The sequence below is a fragment of the Schistocerca piceifrons genome, chromosome 3 (genome assembly GCF_021461385.2).
Source record: "Schistocerca piceifrons isolate TAMUIC-IGC-003096 chromosome 3, iqSchPice1.1, whole genome shotgun sequence".
Lineage (NCBI taxonomy): Eukaryota > Metazoa > Arthropoda > Insecta > Orthoptera > Acrididae > Schistocerca > Schistocerca piceifrons.
This window is the reverse complement of record NC_060140.1, coordinates 30719068-30743657: the sequence shown is the minus strand read 5'-3', so window position 1 is coordinate 30743657 and position 24590 is coordinate 30719068. Positions and strand designations below refer to the sequence as shown.

Sequence of the window (24590 nt, the reverse complement as noted above, 5' to 3'; positions counted from 1 at the left end):
CGTCCGTGCTCTGCACTGCAGTCGAGCTTTGGCAACGTCGTTCTCTGTTCATTGGCTGACTGCGTTTAGTGACGTCAGATGCGCAAAACAAACCTAAACTCGGCCGCCGTCGTAAATGACGCGCACTTTAGTAGTTTTGGTAAGCAACTCTTGTAAAATAAATCTGAAGAAGGGATCCCTTTCAAAGTTGTCGCTCCACGGTACGCACACCAACTCAGGAGAAGGCGCCGCCGTCACAGTCCTTGATGCAGTTATGACGTCTCACACTACTTTGGTCCGACTGCTACAACGGCCGCGAGAATCCGGTGCGCCCGCAACTGGGAGGAAGCAACCAGTGCAAGACTCTGCAGATGCACCGCGCTCTCCACTGTGGTGCGGGGGAGTCGTTCGCCACGTGGCAGCCAACGGCACTCCAAACACCGGCCGTGCCGCGCAGTTCTGCAGAGCACACGCGTCGCAGCTCGCGGTCTCCGCTGTGTGCGTTTCGTGGCGCGGGAGATCTAAAAGTGAACCACTCTTCAAAAGTATTTGAGACACAAGCAACACATTGCCAGGCATGTGTTTCATCTATCAAGTCCTCTCTACGACCACTAGAAGTCTGTAATAGGAACTGCGAACACCCTGTCTACTAAGTACGTCCTTAAAAATTGGAGAAGGAAATTTTAAAGCGAAGGAGTAGGAAACGAGAATACACACCATGTGCTGTTTTTGCACGAGAAAGTAATGCTAGCTGAGGATAAAGAGCACACGATGTACGTATTAAGAAAATTAGTGTACACACAAGGAGTAGGATGCGGACATGAATCTTCAAAAAGTCGATTATCGTAACAAGAGAAGGAGAGTATGGCTTACAATACGGGATGCGAATAATTAAAAAGTGGAACCTCACATAAGTAATAGGATGTCACACTGACAGCAGATTGAAGGGATGCCCGAGATGTACAGAACAAAATAATGAAAGAAAAGGTCGTAATTAGGCAGTTACATATGGTACTATTGGGTGACAGTATCTTTAAACTTACTCTTCGGCGACTGGTTAAGTTTTTTGTGGAAACCACTGTGCCATATGGGGCAGCAGCGTGGACACGGACAAAGAAAATAAAAGAGAAGTTCCGTACAACTGAAATGATCTATCGCAGACGTTGTCGCAATACCTTAATAATGGATAGTGTGAGGAATAAAGACAAACGAACGTCGGAACTATTGTAGATTAAACATTAGTACAGTGGGTAGCCAGCAAACACTTAGAGCGGTATGGCAAGATGAAACGTGTGGCGCCGGCCGAGGTGGCCGAGCGGTTCTAGGCGCTACGGTCTGGAACCGCGCGATCGCTACGGTCGCAGGTTCGAATCCTGCCTCGGGCATGGATGTGTGTGATGTCCTTAGGTTTAAGTAGTTCTAAGTTCTAGGGGACTGATGACCTCAGAAGTTAAGTCCCATAGTGCTCAGAGCCATTTGAACCATTTTTTAAACGTGTTGCTGGTAACAGAACGTCGCTTTATGCTGAGCTTGGAGGCTTCCAGCAAGGCACAAGATGCTTCGTTACATTTCCAGACGTCATGCTGGGACGAGAGCTCGAAAGGCGTCAGTCCTTTCCCCGACCGACACGTCTCAGTGTTACTCTGCAAATTCTTTCAGTGTCGGTTACAGTCGTCTTTTTACCGACCGATTTACACGAAGGTGTCAAAAGTGACGGGCTGGTGACGTGTCCACGCACACGTGGGTGCAGTGTCACGCACACAGTATACAAAGGTCAGCGCATTAGTGGAACTGCCATTTGAACTCAGGAGTTTCTTGTGAAAATGTTGCCCACCCAACGTGATTACGGCCGCACTACACCGATTAGCAGACTTTGAACGCGGAATGGTACTTCGAGCTAGACGGATGGGGCTTTCCATTTCGGAAAGCGTCAGGGAACTGAGTATTCCGAGAACCACAGTGTCAATAGTGCGCCGAGAATATAAAATTTCAGGTAGTACCTCTCACCACGGACAACGCAGTGGTCGATCGAGAGCAGCGGCGTTTGCGTAGAGTTTTCTGTCCTAACAGACAAGCAACACTGCGTGAAATAACGGCAGAAATCAGTGTGGGATGTACGACGAACGTGTCCGTTTGGACAGTGCGGCGAAATTTACCGTTAATGGGCCGTGGCAGCAGGCGACCGAAAGGTGTGCCTTTGGTAACAGCACGACATCGCCTGCACTGCCTCTCCTAGGTTCGTGACCATATCGGTTGGACACTGGACGTTTGAAAAACCGTGGCCTGGTCAGACGAGTTCCCAAAAAAAATGGTTCAAATGGCTCTGAGCACTATGGGACTTAACATCTATGGTCATCAGTCCCCTAGAACTTAGAACTACTTAAACCTAACTAACCTAAGGACACCACACACATCCATGCCCGAGGCAGGATTCGAACCTGCGACCGTAGCAGTCGCGCGGTTCCGGACTGAAGCGCCTAGAACCGCGAGACCACCGCGGCCGGCTGAGACGAGTTCCCATTTCAGTTGGTAAGAGCTGATGGTAGGGTTCGAGTGCGACACAGATCCCGCGAAGCCAAACCCAGGTTGTCAACGAGGCACGCACTGTGCAGTCTGATGATGGCTCCATAATGGTGTGGGCTGTGTTTACACGGATTTGGACAGGGTCCTCGTTAAGGTCGGCTACTTGGCGACCATTTGCAGACATTCGTGCGTTTCACCTTCCCATACAGCGATCGAATTTTTATGGTCGACAATGCTTCATGTCACTGGGTCACAAATGTTCGTGACTGGTTTGAAGAATGTTCTGGAAGTCGAGTGAATGATTCGACCATCCAGATCGCCCGACATGATTCCCGTGGAAAATTTATGAGACATAATCGAGAGGTCAGTTCGTGCACAAAATCCTGCACCGGCAACACTTTCGCAATTATCGACGGCTCAATGTTTCTGCAGTTGAGTCCAGGCCACGTCGAGTTGCTGAACTACGCTGGGCAAAAGGAGGTCCGTCACGATATTAGGAGGTGTTCAAATGGCTCCGAGCACTATGCGACTTAGCTTCTGAGGTCATCAGTCACCTAGAACATAGAACTACTTAAACCCAACTAACCTAAGGACATCACACACATCCATGCCCGAGGCAGGATTCGAACCTGCGACCGTAGCAGCAGCGCGGTTCCAGACTGTAGCGCCTAGAACCGCACTGCCACTCCGGCCGGCATTAGGAGGTGTCCCACGACTTTTATAACCTTACTGTATACACTGGTTATTAACTACGGTAATGATGTCTGTGACTGTGATTTGGGGAGTCAGTGGTATGGCACATGAGGGGCTGTGGACTGAGATTGCTGCAGAGATACCGGGTGATCAAAATGTCTGTATAAATTTGAAAACTGAATAAATCACGGAATAATAGAGATAGGTAAAAATTGACACAAATGCTTGGAATGACATAGGGTTTTATTAGAACCAAAAAAATACCCCAGTTCAAAAAATGTCCGACAGATGGCGCTTCATCTGATCAGAATAGCAATAATTAGCACAACAAAGTAAGACAAAGGAAAGATGATGTTCGTTACAGGAAATGCTCAATATGTCCACAATCATTCCTCAGCAATAGCTGTAGTCAAGGAATAATGTTGTGAACAGCACGATAAAGCATGTCCAGAGTTATGGTGAGGCATTGGCGTCGGATGTTGTCTTTCACCATCCCTAGAGATGTCGGTCGATCACGATACACTTGTGTTTCAATCCCGCGTCCGGCCATCCTGCTTTAGGTTTCTCGTGATTTTCCTAAATCGCTCCAAGCAAATGCCTGGATCCTTCCTTTGAAAGGGCACGGCCATCTTCCTTCCCCGTCCTTCCCTAATCCGATGAGACCGATGACCTAGCTGTCTGGTCTCCTCCCCAAAACAACCCAACCCAACCAATGATACACTTGCGACTTCAGGTAACCGCAAAGCCAATAATCGCACGGACTGAGGTCTGGGGACCTGGGAGGCCAAGCATGACGGAAGTGGCGGCTGAGCACACGATCATCACCAAACGACGCGCACAAGACACCTTTCACGCGTCCAGCAATATGGGGTGGAGCGCCATCCTGCATAAACATCGTACGTTCCAGCAGGTGTTTATAAGCGAGACTGTGGATGATGCGATTGTGTACATAACTGCGTACCTCCCACTCACCACGGTACCAGTTACAAAACCAGAATCATGCATTTCCTCGAAGAAAAAAGGCCCGATAACGGTAGATGTGGTAAATCCGACCCATACCGTGACTTTCCACGACAGTTCTAGGATTATCGGTAGCCCAAATTCTGCAGTTGTGGGCGTTGACAGACCCTCGGAGCGTGAAATGAGCTTCGTCGGTCCACAACACGTTACTCAACCAATCGTCATCTTCCGCCATCTTTTGAAACTCCCCCACACCGCAAATGACCTCCGCTTCACTAAATCGACAGGTAACAGTTCATGATGCCGATGGATTTTGTACGGATAGTGTGGTGTCACCGCCAGACACCACACTTGCTAGGTGGTAGTTTAAATCGGCCGCGGTCCATTTAGTACATGTCGGACCCGCGTGGCGCCACTGTGTGATCGCAGACCTAGCGCCACCACAAGGCAGGTCTCGTGATACGAACAAGCACTCGCCCCAGTTGTACGGACGACCTAGCTAGCGACTAGATGTACGAAGCCTTTCTCTCTCATTAGCCGAGAGACAGAATAGCCTTCAGCTAAGTTAATGGCTACGAACTAGCAAGGCGCCATTAGCCTTACAGTGATTGTAATTAAAGTCTCCTGTGTATAGTCAAGAGCGATGTACCACAATGATTGATTAAAGATAAGTATTAATCCAGCTACGTACTTTTCTTCATAGCATTAATTATGTAGCCTGTTCCAGTACTTCACGCCCGTCTGCGTTAGTCTAGCGTGCATTTTCAGCCACCTCGATCTACAAGGTGTTGGCCCAGCTGCCGACACATCAGATAGCATCAGAGGGTACGTCTCAGTGCCAACCAAACAATAGTGTATGGAATGGCGGTGCGACGTGCGATTGCACGATTGCTGACTTCTCCGTGCATAGACGAACCAGCTACAGTCTCCATTGCTTCCTGGACTGTGTCAGCAGCATTACGCCTTGTGCTCGGTCGGCCACTACGGGGTCTATCGTCTAAACAACCCGTTGCTTCGAACTTAGAAATCATTCTCGCCACAGCTGCATTTGTCAACGGACCTTAACCTGTTCGAATCCCCTTCCTATGGCGATAGGATCGTAACGCTGGTCTAGCACATTCCCCATTCTCATAATACAGCTTCAGCGCCTTTTCAGATAACGTCAACATGCTGCGACTGCTGGCGCATCTGATTCTCTCTCTCTCATTACAGCTCATTTTATACACGATTGTCATGCGCAGTCACTGACGTTTTGCTGTCCAGCGCCACCTGTCGGACACTTTGTGAACTTCGTTTTTTTTTTTTTTTTTTTTTTTGTTCTAATAAACCCCATGTCAGTCCAAGCATGTGTGTCAATTTTTACCTCTCTATCTACATTATTCCGTGGTTTATTAAGTTTTCAAATTTATACTGACTTTTTGATCACCCGGTACTTCGAAAAAGACAGGGGTCAGCTTTGGACACAACGCCAACAGGGCGAGGGGTAATGCGTCTGGTCAGGCGAGGTACAGAAAGCCTGCCGATCAGCACTGTTTTCCTGGCAGCGTTCGGTTGGGCCCGTAGCTTTTTGTTCCATGGGCTGTACGAAGGCAGAGCACGCCGCACGGGTGTGCTAAAAGTGCGAGGATAATGAAGAGCGAAGAAAGTTGCCCGTAGCAAGTAAACGGCCGCTTTACAACTAGGACGCGAATCAGTCAATACACACTTCGCAGAAGGCACTGTACTCATCGTACTGACCTCTCGGAAGACAGGTGAGATGGAAGCAGTTGAAGAGGTTCCTATCTCCTGCTGCTCTGCAGGATGCGACGCTATTCATTTTTGTATACTGTGTTTTCGGTATCAAGGAGAAAGCAATTCCATAAACCTGACGCCGTCCTCGGTGGTATGAGAACTTTTTCCGCAAAAAGGCGGGATATGTTCTTATTGGCTGTTCTTAAAAAATATGCAAGAGTTGGAGACTAGGATCTGGTTTTTCGGAAATTTTGTACGATGGAAAACAAGGGATTGGTGGACTAAAAAAGAAACCGATTATGTGGAACAGTTAGATAGAACGTCTCGGAAACGGCGTCGGTGGAGATCCGGCTGAGCTGAAAACTTGTTGCATCGGTTATTTAGTGGGAGAACAGACAGTTACCTCGTCGCCCAGGATTCGGCGCAGCTTCTTTCATTGGAGGATTATGCTTTGCGGCGCGGACTCTGCAGAGAGCAGGCACAAAATACGCGGTGGAGACTTCCTTCTTTCTTGGACTGAGAGGAAAAGACTCGGTGCTAAGATTTCGAAGAGTACACTCATTTGCAGCTGAGACTGGAGAAATAATCATCTTGGGGTTGAAGCTCCTTTCTTCCCTGTTTTCTTTAACAATACGTATGTTTTTGGATAGGTTCCGCCTTTAGCAAAACAGTTTTGTTTATCAACCCGAACATATTTCACTGCAGTTTCAGCATCTGCAATGGGCTTTTATTTTTCATCTGTTAAAGATAAAGAGTGTCCTTTACTGTTTGTATGCATGTAACTATTAGTTTTTAAATCGTAATTACAGATATTTCTAAAAACATATAAATTACGAATTCATACGTTTTTACCGCATGATGTGGTTTTTCTAATGTGTTGTGTTGTTGTGACTGTAGAAAATTTTAATTTTTATTCTTGCTTTTGTGAGCATAATAAGAGTCCAGGCTCTGTAGGCAAACAGCCAGCCGACATTAAGAAATAGTCCACCAGGACGTAGGGACAAGATAAGCGGCGGAGGCTGCCAAGTATGGCTTGTTGATCAAATAACTTAGTGTCTGACTTCCTGCCAGAGGAAGCAGCACGAATCAAACTTGCGCAGTGGAAGACGCAAACACCAGGGCGATAATACAGCAAGAGAGAGTGTCAGTCACGTGCGGAAAAGACTCGTGTGCAACCAAATTAAGTTGCGTGCAGCTAGAAACGAAAGTGTTGTGTGGAACCGAAGGCATTCTTGCACAAGCCGACCAATTAGAAACGAGAGTGTCGTGTGGAACCACAGGCATTCTTGTGCAAACTGATCACTTAGAAATGAAAGGGTCGTGTGAAACAAATTAACTCGTGTGCACCAGAGTACATGAGAAACGAAATAAAAGGCCAGGCAGCGGAATAGCTAGAAGCAGAGATTCAGATGCAGAGCCGGCCGCGGTGGCCGAGCGGTTCTAGGCGCTCAGTCCGGAACTTCGCGACTGCTACGTTCGTAGGTTCGAATCCTGCCTGGGTCATGGATGTGTGTGATGTCCTTAGGTTAGTTAGGTTTAAGTAGTTCTAAGTTCTAGGGACTGATGACCACAGATGTTGGGTCCCATAGTGCTCAGAGCCATTTGAACCATTTTTCAGATGCAGATTCAGAGCCAGTGCCGGCAGTTTGGAGATTCCGCAGCGAGACGCCAGCGGGGCCGAGTAGGCCCATAGCGGCCGATGCAGCTGATAAATACTTCAACTACGAGAAGACGGTCACAGACTCTGGTGGACACTCGCGAACTGCAGGTCAAGTAGGATTTTTAGAGTTTCATTGGAACGATGTTGAACAGAGGCTGTCAGTCTTTGTCTCAGTTGCTTAGAGAGATTTCAGTGCTATCCAAGAACAAGTGATTGCTTTGTACTTGTTTCTTATATGTACCGGCAATTACCTTTAAAGAAGCAAGTCCGAATAAATAGACAATCTTACTAAGGGGTTTATGGTCCAACATCTCACATAACTATATGTGAGAATAAACTTGATAGAAACTAACCAATCTTTTCTGCCTATTGCAATTCTGTAACCTATTTTCAGGAAACTTATTTGCTTCAAACCAAGGAGATTCTCTCCCTCTCATCTCCGATATAAAGGATGACAGCAATTTAAAACCAACCCGCTGTCTTTAACGTCCCGATTGCGTTACGCAGTTCACACTTACTTCATTCTGCCGGCCGCGGTGGTCTCGCGGTTCTAGGCGCTCAGTCCGGAACCGCGTGACTGCTACGGTCGCAGGTTCGAATCCTACCTCGGGCATGGATGTGTGTCATGTCCGTAGGTTAGATAGGTTTAATTAGTTGTAAGTTCTAGGGGACTGATGACCTCAGAAATTAACTCCCATTGTGCTCAGAGTCATTTGAACAGATGAAAAATAAAAGCCCATTGAATATGCTGCAACTGCAGTGAAACACGTTGGGTTAAAAAACAAAATTTGGTTTTGCTAAAAGCGGACCCTATCCAAAAACGTACGTATTGAGACTGGAGAGTTTGGGGCTTCAGCGACGAGGTGCAGCAGGGAGACGAAGTGGCGCTCTGAGAGGCGGTCTGTACGCAGGTGCCTACAGCAGGAGGTAGGCTCACTCCGACAGCTCGTTTGCCGCCTGTCGAGCTGAGGGAATACACTTCGACGGATACACAGGCGCAGCGATTGGGTTGCGCTAAACGCTCAATGACGCTGTAAATAAACACCTTCCTGTTCCACCTATGGAATGCAATACAGTAGCGGCTGTGCTTGGCTCAGATTCGACAAGTTCTTGCCAGGTATCCGCAGGTGTATGCTTCCACAAGTCCACGCAATTCCTGTAAATCGCTGACGGAGGGTTGTAGGCGCCGAGTTAGTTCCCACGCACTCCGCTGCTCGGCTCGCTGCGGCTCACTTCGTTACCGTCGCTCGCGCACGCCAACGCCACCAGCCCAACGCCGTGCCGAGACGCAGGAATGGAGGAAGAGGCAAGATTGCTGCTGCTGTGCAGCTCCTGCTAAATGCAGTCGAGAGCAACGGTTGCGGCAACAAGAAGAAGAAGAGGAAGCCTGTGGCACAATTACAGTGCTATAAGTGTCAAAAGCTGGGACACGTAGCCAGGGAATGCGACGGCGTGGTTGCGTGTGTTAAGTAAGCGAAACCGCACGACACACGCAACTGCACCAAACCGAGGGGTACTGCAGCGGTGTGCGTAAATTGTGGTGGCTCGCACGCCGCAAACGCGCGCAGCTGCAGCTATCTGAAGACGTGGAAGCAGCGGAAGTTGGCCACCACGCACGAAGAGGTGGCCCAACAAGAAGAGAAGGTGGTCGCCCCGCCCTCCTGCCTTAGTTAGGGGAAGCGGGCTGCGCCACCAAGACGACGTGGACGCCTTCCGCCGAGCACTGCGGGAAGCCAACGAGGACGCAATCACCGCGCTCAAATACGCCATGGCGGAGGAGAGTGCGGCCCTGAGAGCGGAACTAGAAGAGAAGCGTCGGGAGGTGACTCAACTGAGGGTCGCCCTGTACCTCGCGGCACCGACCCCCACCAGTACGGGGGTAGACGCGGCAACACAAACGACTGCCTCCCTGGCCGACGCGGCAACGCAAGCTGCTAGGGAGGTGGTCACGCAGTCGGGGTAAACCGCCGACAACAAGGAGACAGCCCCCTCGGAAGCAGTCGTCACTCCTGCCTCTGCGGAAACGCAGACCACGCAGGAAATGCCAATGGAAACCGAGGAAGAAGAAGAGCCGTTCGAGTTCCACCCCCTCCCCAACAAGAACTGTGTGAGGGAGGTGCTCACCAAGATCGCAGATTCCCTGCGCGACGGCAGCTACCCCCATCATGGCAATCCATACCCTTTCACAGTAGACAACATCCCTCCGCTGCCTCGTAAGTCCTCAGCTCGTGGTCGTGCGGTAGCGTTCTCGCTTCCCGCGCCCGTGTTCCCGGGTTCGATTCCCGGCGGGGTCAGGGATTTTCTCTGCCTCGTGATGACTGGCTGTTGTGTGATGTCCTTAGGTTAGTTAGGTTTAAGTAGTTCTAAGTTCTAGGGGACTAATGAGCATAGCTGTTAAGTCCCATAGTGCTCAGAGCCATTTGAACCTACCTCATAAACCATATCCATTCCACTGGGGGTACGAACCCTTAAAACAGAAGATTCACGGGAGGGAACTCGTCGGCGTGCAGGTCTGGAGCTGATAAATAAACACCCGATCTTCACCGACGAGGACTGGCGGTACATGACTGACCAAGCAGTCCTGTACATCCAACAACACACGCCGCCAGTGGACTTCTCCCGCCTGAAGAAGATAGAATTCGGGCAGCCAGGAAGCAGCAAGAAAAAGAAGAATAAGAAGCCGCCGGAAGCATCCGGCAGACAATTCTTCATCTACAGAAACCAGAGGCCAATCCAAACCGAGAAGGAAAACATTCCCAAGAGAGAGGATTCAGGAGGAACAGCTTATCCAAGCTTAAACTCTTATACCTCGGGACAAGGCAGGCCCGTCAATATACTGAGTGAGTGAGTTAGTGCCCAATAACGTCACAGACGTATTAAGATCGGGGAATTCACTATCACGGGCGAAGATAGCAGAACACGAGGCAGCCGTCACACGCTGCTGCTGTGCCAGCGGTCGCTACCGACCTCGGAGGATGGGGGTGCGCGGCGCGCAGTTCCTTTGTCTGCGGAGCAGAGACCGCGTCACAGCGGTCGGCGGGCGCCGGCCGCCGCCCCACATATCGTGACTAATGCGGCCGGCCGCGCGTCGCGGCGCCTGCCGAAAACGCTAATTGCCAATTACAGCGGGCCGCCGTTTAATTGAGGCCGCCGAGTGGGACAAGCCCGGCTCGCCGGCTGCACCAGTCCGAGCCGCCAGACGCCGCCAGCCGCTGCAGACTGACTGCGTCTGCTGCAGGCCGGGTCTCGGCGAGTTACTGCGGCGCAAGCTGCTCGGCGTAGTCGCCGACGAGCATTTGGCTCTCCGGCGTGTGGGACCCGAGATACGAGCTACGAGCTCTGGCACAAAACCCATTCTACACTGAAGAGCCAAAGACACTCCTACACCTGCCTAATGAAGTGTAGGGCCACCGCGAGCACGCAGTAGTGCCGCAACACGACGTGGAACCGACTCGAACGATGTCTGAAGTAGCGCTGGAGGGAAATGTCGCCACGAATCCTGCAGAGTATTCCATAAATGCGTAAGAGCACGAGGGTTGGAGTTATCTTCTGAACAGCACGTTGCAAGGCACCCCGTATATGCTCAATGTTCGTTTCTGGGGAGTTTGGTGGCCAGTGGAAGTGTTCAAACTCAGAAGAGTGTTCCTGGAGCCACTCTGTAACAACTTTGGACGTGTGGGGCGTTTCACTGTACTGTTAGAACTGCGCAAGTCCGACTAAATGCACAGTGAACACGAATGGATGCAGGTGATTTGACAGAATGCCTACGTACGTGTCACCTGTCAGAGTCGTATCTAGACGTATCAGAGGTCCTGTATCACTCCAACTGCACACACCCCATTACAGAGCCTCCACCATCTTGGACAGACCTCAACTGACATGCAGGGTCCATGGGGTCATGAGGTTGTGTCCATACCCATACACGTTCATCTTCTCGGTACAACTTGAAATGAGACTCGTCCGACCAAGCAACATGTTTTCAGTCATCAACAGTCGAATGTCGGTGTTGACGAGCCCAGGCGAGGCGAAAGGCCTTGAGTCGTGCAATCATCAAGGGTACGCGAATGGGCCTCCGGCTCCAAAACCCCATATCGATGATGTTTCGTTGAATGGTTCGCACGCTGACACTTATTGATGGCACAGCATTGAAATCTGCAGCAATTTGCGGAAGGGTTGCACTTCTGTCACGCTCCACTGTTCTCTTCAGTCATCGTTGGTTCCATTCTTCCGGCCGCAGCGATGTCCGAAATTTGATGTTTTACCAGATACCTGATATTCACGTTACACTAGTGAAATGGTCGTACGGAAAATCCCCACATCACGCTACCTCGGCTATGCTATGTCCCATCGCTCGTGCGACGACTATAAAACCGCGTTCAAACTCACTTACATCCTTATAAACTGCCATTGTAGCAGCAGTAACCGATCAATGCAATCCCTGCACCATAGGCCGCTGGAGTTTCAAAATCCCTACAGTGGTTTCTGACAGTGGCGTTCACATACAGAAAGAAAAACATGGCGGGGGACTGTAATCCATCATAGATCGGTCAATTTGCACTAAATATTTATAAACTATATACACAAACCTTCCTCGTGTGTGGATGTGTATGTTAGTGAAACCATTATCTAAACACCCCAAAGTACTTAATGTGTGCACGGACAGAAGTGAGCAGCGAAATTTATTTTACACACTGTGTTTGTTTCAACATGAGACAGTTAGATATCTCGAAAACGATATATCGCACGAAAAAGTGTTGTAGGTGAAAAGTTATAATATCAATAAAGGGGACAACTAACCACCTGTCTTGTGTGGGAGGGGTGAACTTTGTATTTTAAAATGGCAATGCACCTGTTTTATTGCAGAATCGTACTCTACGCCAAACAACACATAACATTTACTCACACCATTATTTTCCATTTGCAGTAGATGGCTCTGTAATCGATAAATATCAACTGTGCCTGTTTTAGCAGTTAAGAACTGACGAATTTGCTTCTACATTTCATTTTCCGATGTCATTGTAAACCTTCGTGTTTTAACAGTTCATATTTATCTTGGAAACTTACTTTAACATTTGTAAGATGGCAAGAACTATGCCCCTTACATGAAGTCATTAAAGATCACCTAACTCACGTTGAGCGAACAGCAGGGCTGAACAAAAATGACTGATAAGGCACAATGCACCTTGTAGAGGGTATAGTATGGACGTATTGGAATAATGAATGTCGGGTGATGTAAAGTAATTCACACGACATGAAAACTTTGTGGAAACGCGTCGATTTACTGGAGGCTAGTTTAGCCCAGAGAAGTATTCAGAGTTGAACGTGGCCAGCTGGGGAGCGGCGAAGGGAAGCGACAATAGGCAGCTTAGGGGGGCCCAAGCTCTGAGAAAGCGGTAATGGGGCGCAGCCTCCAGCTGCCTTAAGATGAGTGACAGTGAGTGGGTGGTTGACCCCATACTGGTGTACGGGGAAGCAGACGGAGAACTTGTACACCTGTTGATAAATGTCCATCGTCCCGTTTTCAGTGAAACATGCGACAAAGTAGCGCAAAGCTATGGTGGAGCGGTCAACAAAGGCCAAAATATGCGTCTTTGTGACTATAGCAACTTCATGCTGAATTCACAGTCCACAGAGTCTGAAGTAAATCAGGTGAAGAGCGACAGAATTAAATACGCCAGCCTCCGATGGGAACGTAGGACCAAGGAATCTGAAGTACTCTCCTGGGAGTCAGCATTCTGGAAAAAATTGTATGTTGTGCAGACGCTAACCTTAATAGATGGCCTGGGAGGAGCTAAATAGCAGAAGTTGAGAGGAAGGGAAATTTTGTGGGAATTTGTTCACTTCCCAGAGCAGGCATTGGCTGGCCCTGGGAAGCGACGCATAATTAATGCGACTTGTGCTGCAATTGGTGTAAGTGATTTTCCTGGAGGGGAAACCGAGGCGAAGAGCGGACTGGGAGAAGTCTCCGTAGTGGTTTTCTGCTGCCAGCTTGCCTAGAGTGCGGACGTGGCATTCTTGACTCAGCTTGCCTGAGAAAGAGTGAGCATCTCTGCAGTTTAGGAGTTAGCAAACGGAACGATTGAGCTTGGAGATAGAAAGTTTTCGTTGAGCTATGTACTGAGCAAGATAGCTAGGAGTGAATAGACGAGCGCAGCCTTGCAGCACCACGAGGTCGGCCGACGTCCTCACAACGACGACGCCCTGCCACTCTGAATTCGGTGATATTGCGCCTGCTCCAGCTTGAATTAGGCCACATTAATTTGTTGGATCATGTCGGCAAAGTTTCACGAGGATTTCATGGGCCGTGTATTGGGGAATTCTTCTCGCACTTTGCATTACGCCTGGGTCAGTCGATAAGAATTAATTTTGACTTATCGCGCTTTACTGCATGTAAACGCAATTTATTACCACTGCCTGATAGGAGAGTCATGTAATGTGATGATGGAAGGTCGGGAGTTAAAATAAATTTGTGCTAATCGACTGCATCTGTTTTCAATCAAGTAGTTAAAATCCCAAGTCATTTTCTTAGTTAATTTTATGTTCAACATTTGCATCCGGTGTTCAATAGCTGAATATAACATCAATGTGCATCCCTTTTTAATTAAAAGTGATCAATTCTGAATCAATTAATGTCAACACTGCCACCGCAGTTCAATCAGGAGTCACAGGGCCTTATTACTTCCTTTGCGTTATCCGATATTGCGGCAGTTTTGCACTGTCTGTTGATCTGTTAGTCAGTTAGCTGGGGTGAACAGACGGCAAAACCAGATAAGTGACGGGTGGGGTGTTACACATTATAGATTTGATTCTACAGTACAATACGGTTAGCCATTTCAATGTGTGGTTAGAAACTACGTTTAGTTGTTCGAGGAAAACGACGTAGATGTAATAGTTTTCTGTTCCCACCGGAAATCTCAGTTTCGGTAGGTCCCACGTGTCTCACTATTGGGGTGCCTCATTTCGGTGGGCACCCGTGGGAGGTGCGCGTGTCACTGTAACTTGGTGGACCTTCTGCCTCGTTGCAGCGGCTGCCGTTTGTATTCCGCCGGCAGCCGGCAGAGTTACTGTAGTTGTGTAGAAAGGCACGCCGACATCACTCACCCTCATGCTCTGCGGACTCATTACGATCAACCCCGTAGGGAACACGAAACTACGTTACCATACAAGTAGCTCATTTCCCATAAATGTCAATGTCTAGCCATACTGTTTTGCAAGACTCAAGTAATGTTTGAACACCAGTATCGACCTTTAAAACATAAAGGTCTAGGAGCCGTGGCGGGGCTCTCGCTTCGCCTTTAGAATTCCTGTCGTGTGATGTCCCTCTGGTTTGGGCCACGAAGGTCTTTGCTCGAGGTTGTCGATGGGGACGGGGCGCGTTGGGGAGTGGTGACGGAGCGACCAGGACGGTGTGAGAGGTCCGACCGGCGAGCTCTTGCGCCAGCGTGTTGGGCCAACACCGACTCACAGGAAGGCCCCGGCGCTTGTTGCTGACGTCATGTCAGCCAGGCACGGCGAACGCCAGGTCTGTTGCAGGCAGAAATGCCTGGCCGTGCTTATCACTATATATCTCTTATTTTTGGACAAACTGTTTGGTATTGTCTTGGATTTTGCAGTTTTACTTAGACGAAAGATTTTCTTACTATCGTAAAGCTACAAATGAAGATCGTAGTTCTGTATTACTGAATCCTGTCGAAACAAACGTAGATCAATGTTCAAAATGGTTCAAATAGCTCTGAGCACTATGCGACTTAACTTCTGAGGTCATCAGTCGCCTAGAACTTAGAACTAATTAAATCTAACTAACCTAAGGACATCACACACATCCTTGCCCGAGGCAGGATTCGAACCTGCGACTGTAGCGATCGCTCGGCTCCAGACTGTAGCGCCTAGAACCGCACGGCCGCTCCGGCCGGCTAGATCAATGTGAGAAGATGCTTTGCCCCATTGCAAGCTTCGGAAATTTTACACTCAAGTAACTATATTTACTTGATCCATTTTGCTATCGAAACTTACCGTAACCCCCTTACAATTAACTCGTTTCTTTTATTTATTTATTTTCGTTTGACATCGTCGCTGGAAATGTGAACTAATTTACATGGGTAAATGTCCAACTGTTGTCAGTCATTAGATTACAGTCGTTTTCAACGAAAGGAATTCTAAACAGGAAACAAAATAGCTTCATACATCTAAAATACTGCTGAGCTTAAATTTTTTTAAACATGCACATTAGAAAATGTAAATATTCCCCTCTTGCAACTGAAAGGAGAAACTTTATAACACTATAAAGAAAATTTATTTGATAAAACAAGTATCTCTCTTGTGCCTCTTCTTCTGTCCCCCACCCCATCTCCAAACGTGTACAATCGCAAGATATTTCATTAACATTCAGTGCTCCTCACCCACAGTCAACCAAGATACCTAAAGAAGAGCACCAATATGTTCACAGTTTCTTGTAAAAGCAACCCAGTACAAACGTAACTTCCTGAGATTTACAAATAAGGTAAAGAAGCAGGAATTCTATTGCTGCTGGACCATAAACTTGTTTTTGTATGTCAATCCTTAAAACAGGTGGAAATTTAAGTTCAGGAGTACACTATTTGTTAAGAAGTGTAATGAATTGCACAATTAATTGATTGCAGAAATCTCTCAGAACAATGTGTGTTGGTCAACTACCGCCAATAGTTTCAAATTTTCCTGTGTTAGAGAGGGAGACACGACCATTATCAGTATTCCTGCAACAGACCTGGCGTTCGCCGTGCCTACCTGACGTGACGTTACGAACAAACGCCGAGGCCTTCATTTGAGTCGGTGTTGGTTGGGCACGGAGTCCGGCGAAAGGGTTGCTGGACATGTTTGTCGGCCAATTGGAATCCGTGCCTGAATTCGAGTGTCGTCTTCGTGCGTAGCCTGGCCAGCGAGGTCTTAACGGCTGGTGTCCGTGACCACGTATCGTTGTTCTGCAACTTTTGAACTGTGGATTCAGCACGATTTGTTGAATTGTCGGTTTGATCGGAGAATACTGAAGTAGTGTGCGGGGTCGTAGATTCAATGATATATACCCGCTCACTGAATGGAGACGATTCATTTATGTTGAGATGATTGGTTTTGTGTTGCACCAAGGGTCTGCTATTATGAGTTTTAGAGCAGTGTCGTCACCGTAGTTCGTGGTAATTTTCCGTAGACACGCTCCGGCCGGCAAAATTTGGAGTGGGTGCACAAGTGAAAATATGAGGGAGATGGTAGCTTGCAGCGGGGTATAGTGACAGCTAGGTGGTAGAGACATGTCAAGATATTGCCATGTTTCCAGAATGAGATTTTCATTCTGCAGCGGAAGGCAAAGGTGCTGAGTTCGTGTCTCTGTCCGGCACACAGTTTTAATCTGCCACTAAGTTTCATATTGCCATGTGATGGAATATCAATGACGATTCATAAATTCGGCAAAGAAGAGATGTATGCGACAGGGTGGTGCAGAGTGGTGGTAGGAGGATAGAGGGAAGCTGAGAGGTTCACACACAAAACAGACCTGGCCAGTGGCTTCACACTGGTCACGATGACTATGTGTGTGTGTGTGTGTGTGTGTGTGTGTGTGTGTGTGTGTCTGTGCGCGACGCGAGATATTTGTGGCATTGGAACGCAAATGACTGCATTCTTTTCCTCGGAGGGACTGCACCGTAATCTCCGCAGGGGCCCAGCCTTCAAACGGGAGCGCCCGCTCTGGTGAGAAGGAGAACTGCCGTGGGAATCAGCCTGAGATGGCCGCCGCGAGATACCTGAAGATGTCGCAGCGCAGATAAGGCGGGTGCGTGTGTGGCTCACGCACGTCGCTCGCCTCGAGACGAAACGAATCGACGGTTCACAAGGTTGCGCAACGTGTTTGTCGCACTAGTCGCGGAGATCAAACACACACACACATACACGCACACACACATTAAGTAGAAACAGACCCGCCCCAAAAAAGTCGTAACGCCAAGAAGGAGTTGTGCTACATGAAAGGCAGCTGAAAGGCATGTTTATACGTCTCAGAGATGGTTGTTGTGTTGTGGTCTTCAGTACTGAGACTGGTTTGATGCGGCTCTCCATGCTACTCTACCCTGTGCAAGCTTCTTCATCTCCCAGTACCTACTGCAACCTGCATCTTTCTGAGTCTGCTTAGTGTATTCATCTCTTGGTCTCCCTCTACATATTTTGCCCTCCACGCTGCCCTCCAATACTAAATTGGTGATCCCTCGATGTCTCAGAACATGTTCTACCAACCGATCCCTTCTTCCAGTCAAGTTGTGCCACATGCTCCTCTTCTCCCCAATTCTATTCAATACCTCCTCACTAGTTATGTGATCTACCCATATAATCTTCAGCATTCTTCTGTAGCACCACATTTCTAAAGGTTCTATTCTCTTCTTGTCGAAATTATTTATCGTCCACGTTTCACTTCCATACATGGCTACACTCCATACAAATACTTTCAGAAACGAATTCCTGACATTTAAATCTATACTCGATTTTAACAAATTTTTCTTCTTCAGAAACGCTTTCCTTGCCATTGCCAGTCAACATTTTATATCCTCTCTACTTCTACCATCATCAGTTATTTTGCTCTCCAAATAACAAAACTCCTTTATTACTTTAAGTGTCTCATTTCCTAATCTAACTCCCTCAGCTTCACCCTACTTTTCGACTACATTCCATTATCTATACTGGACTCGCATTCGGGAGGACGACGGTTCAATCCCGTCTCCAGCCATCCTGATTTAGGTTTTCCGTGATTTCCCTAAATCGTTTCAGGCAAATGCTGGGATGGTTCCTTTCAAAGGTCACGGCCGATTTCCTTCCCCATCCATCCCTAACCCGAGCTAGCGCTCCGTCTCTAATGACCTCGTTGTCGACGGGACGTTAAACAACACTAACCTAACCATTATCCATCTTTTGCTTTTGTTGATGTTCATCTTATACCCTCCTTTCAAGACGCTGTCCATTCCGTTCAACTGCTCTTCCAAATCCTTTGCTGTCTCTGACAGAATTACAACGTCATCGGCGAACCTCAAAGTTTTTATTTCTTCTCCATGGATTTTAATACCTAATCCCAATTTTTCTTTTGTTTCCTTTACTGTTTGCTCAGTATACAGATTGAATAACATCGGGGAGAGGCTACAACCCTGTCTCACTCCCTTCCCAACCACTGCTTCCCTTTCATGCCCCTCGACTCTTATAACTGCCATCTGGTTTCTGTAAAAATTGTAAATAGCCTTTCGCTCTCTGTATTTCACGCCTGCGACGTTCAGAATTTGAAAGAGAGTATTCCAGTCAACATTGTCAAAAGCTTTCTCTAAGTCTGCAAATTCTAGAAACGTAGGTTTGCCTTTCCTTAATCTTTCTTCTAAGATAAGTCGTAGGGTCAGTATTACCTCACGTGTTCCAACATTTCTACGGAATCCAAACTGATCTTCCCCGAGGTCGGCTTCTACCAGTTTTTCCCTTCGTCTGTAAAGAATTCGCGTTAGTATTTTACAGCTGTGACTTATTTAACTGATAGTTTATTCAAATGTTTATTCGCATTTTATTCCATCGCTTAATAGTGGCGGTAGTTTACTTTAAATACACGCCGTAACAGTCGTGGGCGTTAGTTAAGTTTGAGACTGGATGTGGTGAGCTGATTTTAGTCAAGAACGCCTTTAAGGCTTCAGAGACGGCATTAACAACACCTCAATGAGTTTGAACGAGGCCGTGTAACAGAGCTACGAGAAGCTGGATGTTGTGTCTGAGATAATGCGGAAAGACTCGGCAGGAATATGGCAACTGTACATGACTGATGGCAGCCGTGGTCACAAGAAGACTGGGTCCCGGACGGCCGCGTGGCACTGCCATCGTGTTCGCCGTACGACTCTCGCGCATCGAACTGACTCTGCAGCAGCAGTTGCACCGCAGTGACACAACGAACTGCTACAAGTCGGTTATTTCGAGAGCAGCTCCGAGCCAGCGTACATTCCACTCACCCCAGCCTACCACCATTTCCGACTTCAGTGGTGTCAAGCGAGAGCTCATTGAAGGGCAAGATGGAGGTCTGTTGTGTTTTCTGACGAAATGTGTTTCTGCCTCGGTGCCAGTGATGGCCGCGGTTTTATTGGAAGAGGTCCAGTTGAGGGCTGCTATTTCGTATGGCCGCAAGAGCCCTCTGACTGCAAATTTGAACTTCAGTGAAGCTGTTCGACCTGTTGTGCTGCCATTCATGAGCAGCAACGTGGTTCCGCTCGCCCATATAAATTTCTTGTAACACAACGTGTTGTGCAGAGTGTCGACGTGTTGCAGTGACCTGTTCGATCACCAGAACTCAGGAAGCGCGGCATTAGCCGAGCGGTCTAGGCGCTACAGTCATGGATTGTGCGGCTGGTCCCATCTGAGGTTCGAGTCCTCCCTCGGGCATGGGTGTGTGTATTTGTCCTTAGGATAATTTAGGTTAAGTAGTGTGTAAGCTTAGTGACTGATGACCATAGCAGTTCAGTCCCATAAGATTTCACACATATTTTTGAACCAGAACTCATGTGGGACATCATCGGACCACAACTCCAGCATAAGCCACAAACAGCACTACAGCCCAAGTACAGAAGGCATGGAACTCCAGCCCACAACCTAATATCCAGCACCTGCACAACACAACGCATGCACGTCTGCATGGTTGCATTCAATCTTCTGTACTAACATGGTTGTAGAATTTTGGAACACGTATTATGTTCGAGTATAATGACTTTTCTAGAGACTAGGAATCTACTCTGTAGGAATCAGCATGGGTTTCGAAAAAGACGGTCATGTGAAACCCAATCCGCGCTATTCGTCCACGAAACTCAGAGGGCCATAGACACGGGTTCCCAGGTAGATGCCGTGTTTCTCGACTTCCGCAAGGCGTTCGATACAGTTTCCCGCAGTCGTTTAATGAACAAAGTAAGAGCATATGGACTATCAGACCAATTGTGTGATTGGATTGAGCAGTTCCTAGATAACAGAACGCAGCATGTCATTCTCAATGGAGAGAAGTCTTCCGAAGTAAGAGTAATTTCAGGTGTGCCGCAGGGGAGTGTCATAGGACCGTTGCTATTCACAATATACATAAATGACCTTGTGTATAACAGCGGAAGTTCACTGAGGCTTTTTGCGAATGATGCTGTAGTATATCGAGAGGTTGTAACAATGGAAAATTGTACTGAAATGCGGGAGGATCTGCAGCGAATTGACGCATGGTGCAGGGAATGGCAACTGAATCTCATTGTAGACAAGTGTAATCTGCTGCGAATACGCAGAAAGAAAGATACGTTATAATTTAGCTACAAAATAGCAGGTCAGCAACTGGAAGCAGTTAATTACATAAGTTATCTGGGAGTACGAATTAGGAGTGATTTAAAATGGAATGATCATATAAAGTTGATCGTCGTTAAAGCAGATGCCAGACAGATTCATTGGAAGAATCCTAAGGAAATGCAATCCGAAAATAAACGAAGTAGGTTACAGTACGCTTGTGCGCCCACTGCTTGAATACTCCTCAGCAATGTGGGATCCGTACAAGATAGGGTTGATAGAAGAGATAGAGAAGATCCAACGGAGAGCAGCGCGCTTCGTTACAGGATCATTTAGTAATCGCGAAAGCGTTACGGAGATGATAAATAAACTCCAGTGGAAGACTCTGCAGGAGAGACGCTCAGTAGTTCGGCACGGGCTTTTGTTGAAGTTTCGAGAACATACCTTCACCTAAGAGTCAAGCAGTATATTGCTCCCTCCTACGTATATCTCGCGAAGAGACCATGAGGATAAAATCAGAGAGATTGGAGCCCACACAGAGGCATACCGACAATCCTTCTTTCCACGAACAATACGAGACTGGAATAGAAGAGAGAACCGATAGAGGTACTCAAGGTACCCTCCGCCACACACCATCAGGTGGCTTGCGGAGTATGGATGTAGATGTAGATGTAATGTACAAGCATTTGGCTTTTATCTCGCGCTTAGCTTAACTTATGATCTTGCAATTTCAATCATTTAAATATCTTTTCTAGACAAATGTATTCCAGAAATTCCATTACTCTACATTAATTACTTTTTGATGTTGCAATTTTTTTCTCGTCACTGTACATAAGATTTTTTTCTTCTGATAGTTATATGGTAGTTTAACATTCATAACACAGTTTATAATTTCATTAAGTTAAACGCCAGTGTTTGCTTTAGAATATTAATATCTGCGGAAGAGACTCTAACCACAGAGTGCGACTATCGGTTATCGAGCAGAGAGTGATGGCTTGGGCGGCATTACATCTCGTTACACTCTTGCGCTCAGCCTGCCTTTACGCTAAGCCAGATACTACACCGACGTGACATGCTGTCTTTAATTTCAAGGACACCCGGAGTAGTGTCGCAGTGAACAACTGGTATAACAATCTCAGTTTCTCATACGCCATATAATGCCGACATAACTACCAAGATGAGCACGCTACACTGTTCTAACTCATTGTCGGCACACCTGAACTCTTTTCTTTCTTAATTCTTTCATTTAATACATCGCCGATCGTTAAAATTGCATCGTCAGCTGCAAAATACTAACACGAATTCTATACAGACGAATGGAAAAACTGGTAGAAGCCGACCTCGGGGAAGATCAGCTTCGATTCCGTAGATATATTGGAACACGTGAGGCAATACTGACCCTACGACTTATCTTAGAAGAAAGATTAAGGAAAGGGAAACCTACGTTTCTAGCGTTTGCAGACTTAGAGAAAGCTTTTGACAATGTTGACTGGAATACTCTCTTTCAAATTCTAAAGATGGGAGGGATAAAATACAGGGAGCGAAAGGCTATTTACAATTTGTACAGAAACCAGGTGGCAGTTATAAGAGTCTAGGGGCATGAAAGGGAAGCAGTGGTTGGGAAGGGAGTGAGACACGGTTCTAGCCTCTCTCCGATGTTATTTAATCTGTATACTGAGCAAACAGTAAAGGAAACAAAAGAAAAATTGGGATTAGGTATTAAAATCCATGGAGAAGAAATAAAAACTTTGAGGTTCGCCGATGACGTTGTAATTCTGTCAGAGACAGCAAAGGACTTGGAACAGCAGTTGAACGGAATGGACAGTGTCTTGAAAGGAGGATATAAGATGAACATCAACAAAAGCAAAGCGAGGATAATGGAATGTAGTCGAATTAAGTCGGGTAATGCTGAGGGTATTAGATTAGCAAATGAGACACTTAAAGTAGTAAAGGAGATCTGCTATTTGTGGAGCAAAATAACTGATGATGGTCGAAGTAGAGAGGATATAAAACGTAAACTGGCAATGGCAAGGAAGCGTTTCTGAAGAAGAGAAATTTGTTAACATCGAGTATAAACTTTAGTGTCAGGAAGTCGTTTCTGAAAGTATTTGTGTGGAGTGTAGCCATGTATGGAAATAAAACATGGACGATAAATATTTTCGACAAGAAGAGAATAGAAGCTTTCCACATGTGGTGCTACAGAAGAATGCTGAAGATTAGATGGGTAGATCGCATAACTAATGAGGAGGTATTGAATTGAACTGGGGAGAAGAGGAGTTGTGGCACAACTTGACAAGAAGGAGGGATCGGTTGGTAGGACATGTTCTGAGGCATCAAGGGATCACCAATTTAGTATTGGAGGGCAGCGTGGAGGGTGAAAATTGTAGAGGGAGACCAAGAGATGAATACACTAAACAGATACAGAAGGATGTAGGTAGCAGTAGGTATTGGCAGATGAAGAAGCTTGCACAGGATAGAGTAGCTTGGAGAGCTGCATCAAACCAGTCTCTTGACTGAAGACCACAACAACAACAACAACAACAACAACAACATCATGAAGGAGAGCGAATAACAAAAATTTACTTATTGTCTGTACGCAGTGTCGTTCGGATGTCAGAGGATTAAATTTACAGGTAATCTGGGGGCTGACAAAGCGCGCCACCTCTGACAGAAACAACATTTAAATATTACTGGGCATAGCGGCAGACCCAGCTTGCGTGACACAGGCGGGCATGTCGTCCCATGCTGCCGCAGCTCCTGCGCCAGAGTTCGTGAACCACAGTGGCTGTGCGACTGGCGGGGAATCAGTCTGCCAGCGACCAACGACCGGGTGTTCTCAGTGGGTGACCTACACAGCGTGCTGGCCAGGTCAGCGGTCGAGATAGGTAGGGGCAGCACGGGCAACGTGCGGTCGTGCCTTATCTTGCTGGAAGAGAACGTCACGGAGATCTCGAAGACACTGCACAACCACCGGTCGTCTGCTGTCCAAATTAGTGGCTGTGCGGAGCAGCCGTGCTCGTACTGTGCACCCAAAACGTCATCACGGTAGGTGCTAGGCCCGTAAACGATGACGTGTATAATCTACCAACCTACATTCCCCTCGGAGCCTCCAACAACGGATATTCACAAATGTAATTGAAACTGCCCAGTGTCTCACTATTGCGACTGTAAAAAATGGTTCAAATGGCTCTGAGCACTATGGGACTTAACATATGAGGTCATTAGTCCCCTAGAACGTAGGACTACTTAAACCTAACCAAGCCAAGGACATCACACACATGCATGCCTGACGCAGGATTTGAACCTGCGACTGTAGCAGCAGCGCGGTTCCGGACTGAAGCGCCTAGAACCTGGAAATAACTTGTTCAGTTCATAACTAAAAGTGCCATTGTGATTTCACAGAATTTTTGCAAAATAAATTATAATTTTCGTTTGTTTCATGATTTTCTTACACTAACTAGCACTGCTCCAGTACCCGAGTTTCCCACTAGTTATGTAAGAAATTTTGTGAATTTTTGTGTCATTTGCTTACAGCGGACGACTCCAGAAGATATTTATCGCTGTAAGATTTTCAGGCATTTCTCTTTAGAACGTTAGGAGCGTCTGTCTGACTTCTGTAGTAGTGTGGGGGTAGAAATTGCATCTTGCAGGAGACACAGGGTAAAGGGTACATCTCAGATTAATCCGTTGCGCAGAATGACAGAATAGCACCAATACGCTGACAAGCTCTGCAGTCTTTTTCAGTATATTGCGGGAACCG

At 47.2% G+C, this 24590-nt stretch overlaps 1 protein-coding gene across 1 annotated transcript in view; it reads right to left on the bottom strand.

Moving 5' to 3' along the window:
• Nucleotides 1-24590, bottom strand: part of LOC124789721 (collagen alpha-1(XVIII) chain-like) — a 971515-nt gene that overhangs the window by 586292 nt on the left and 360633 nt on the right. The gene's annotated exons all lie outside the window — the stretch shown is intronic.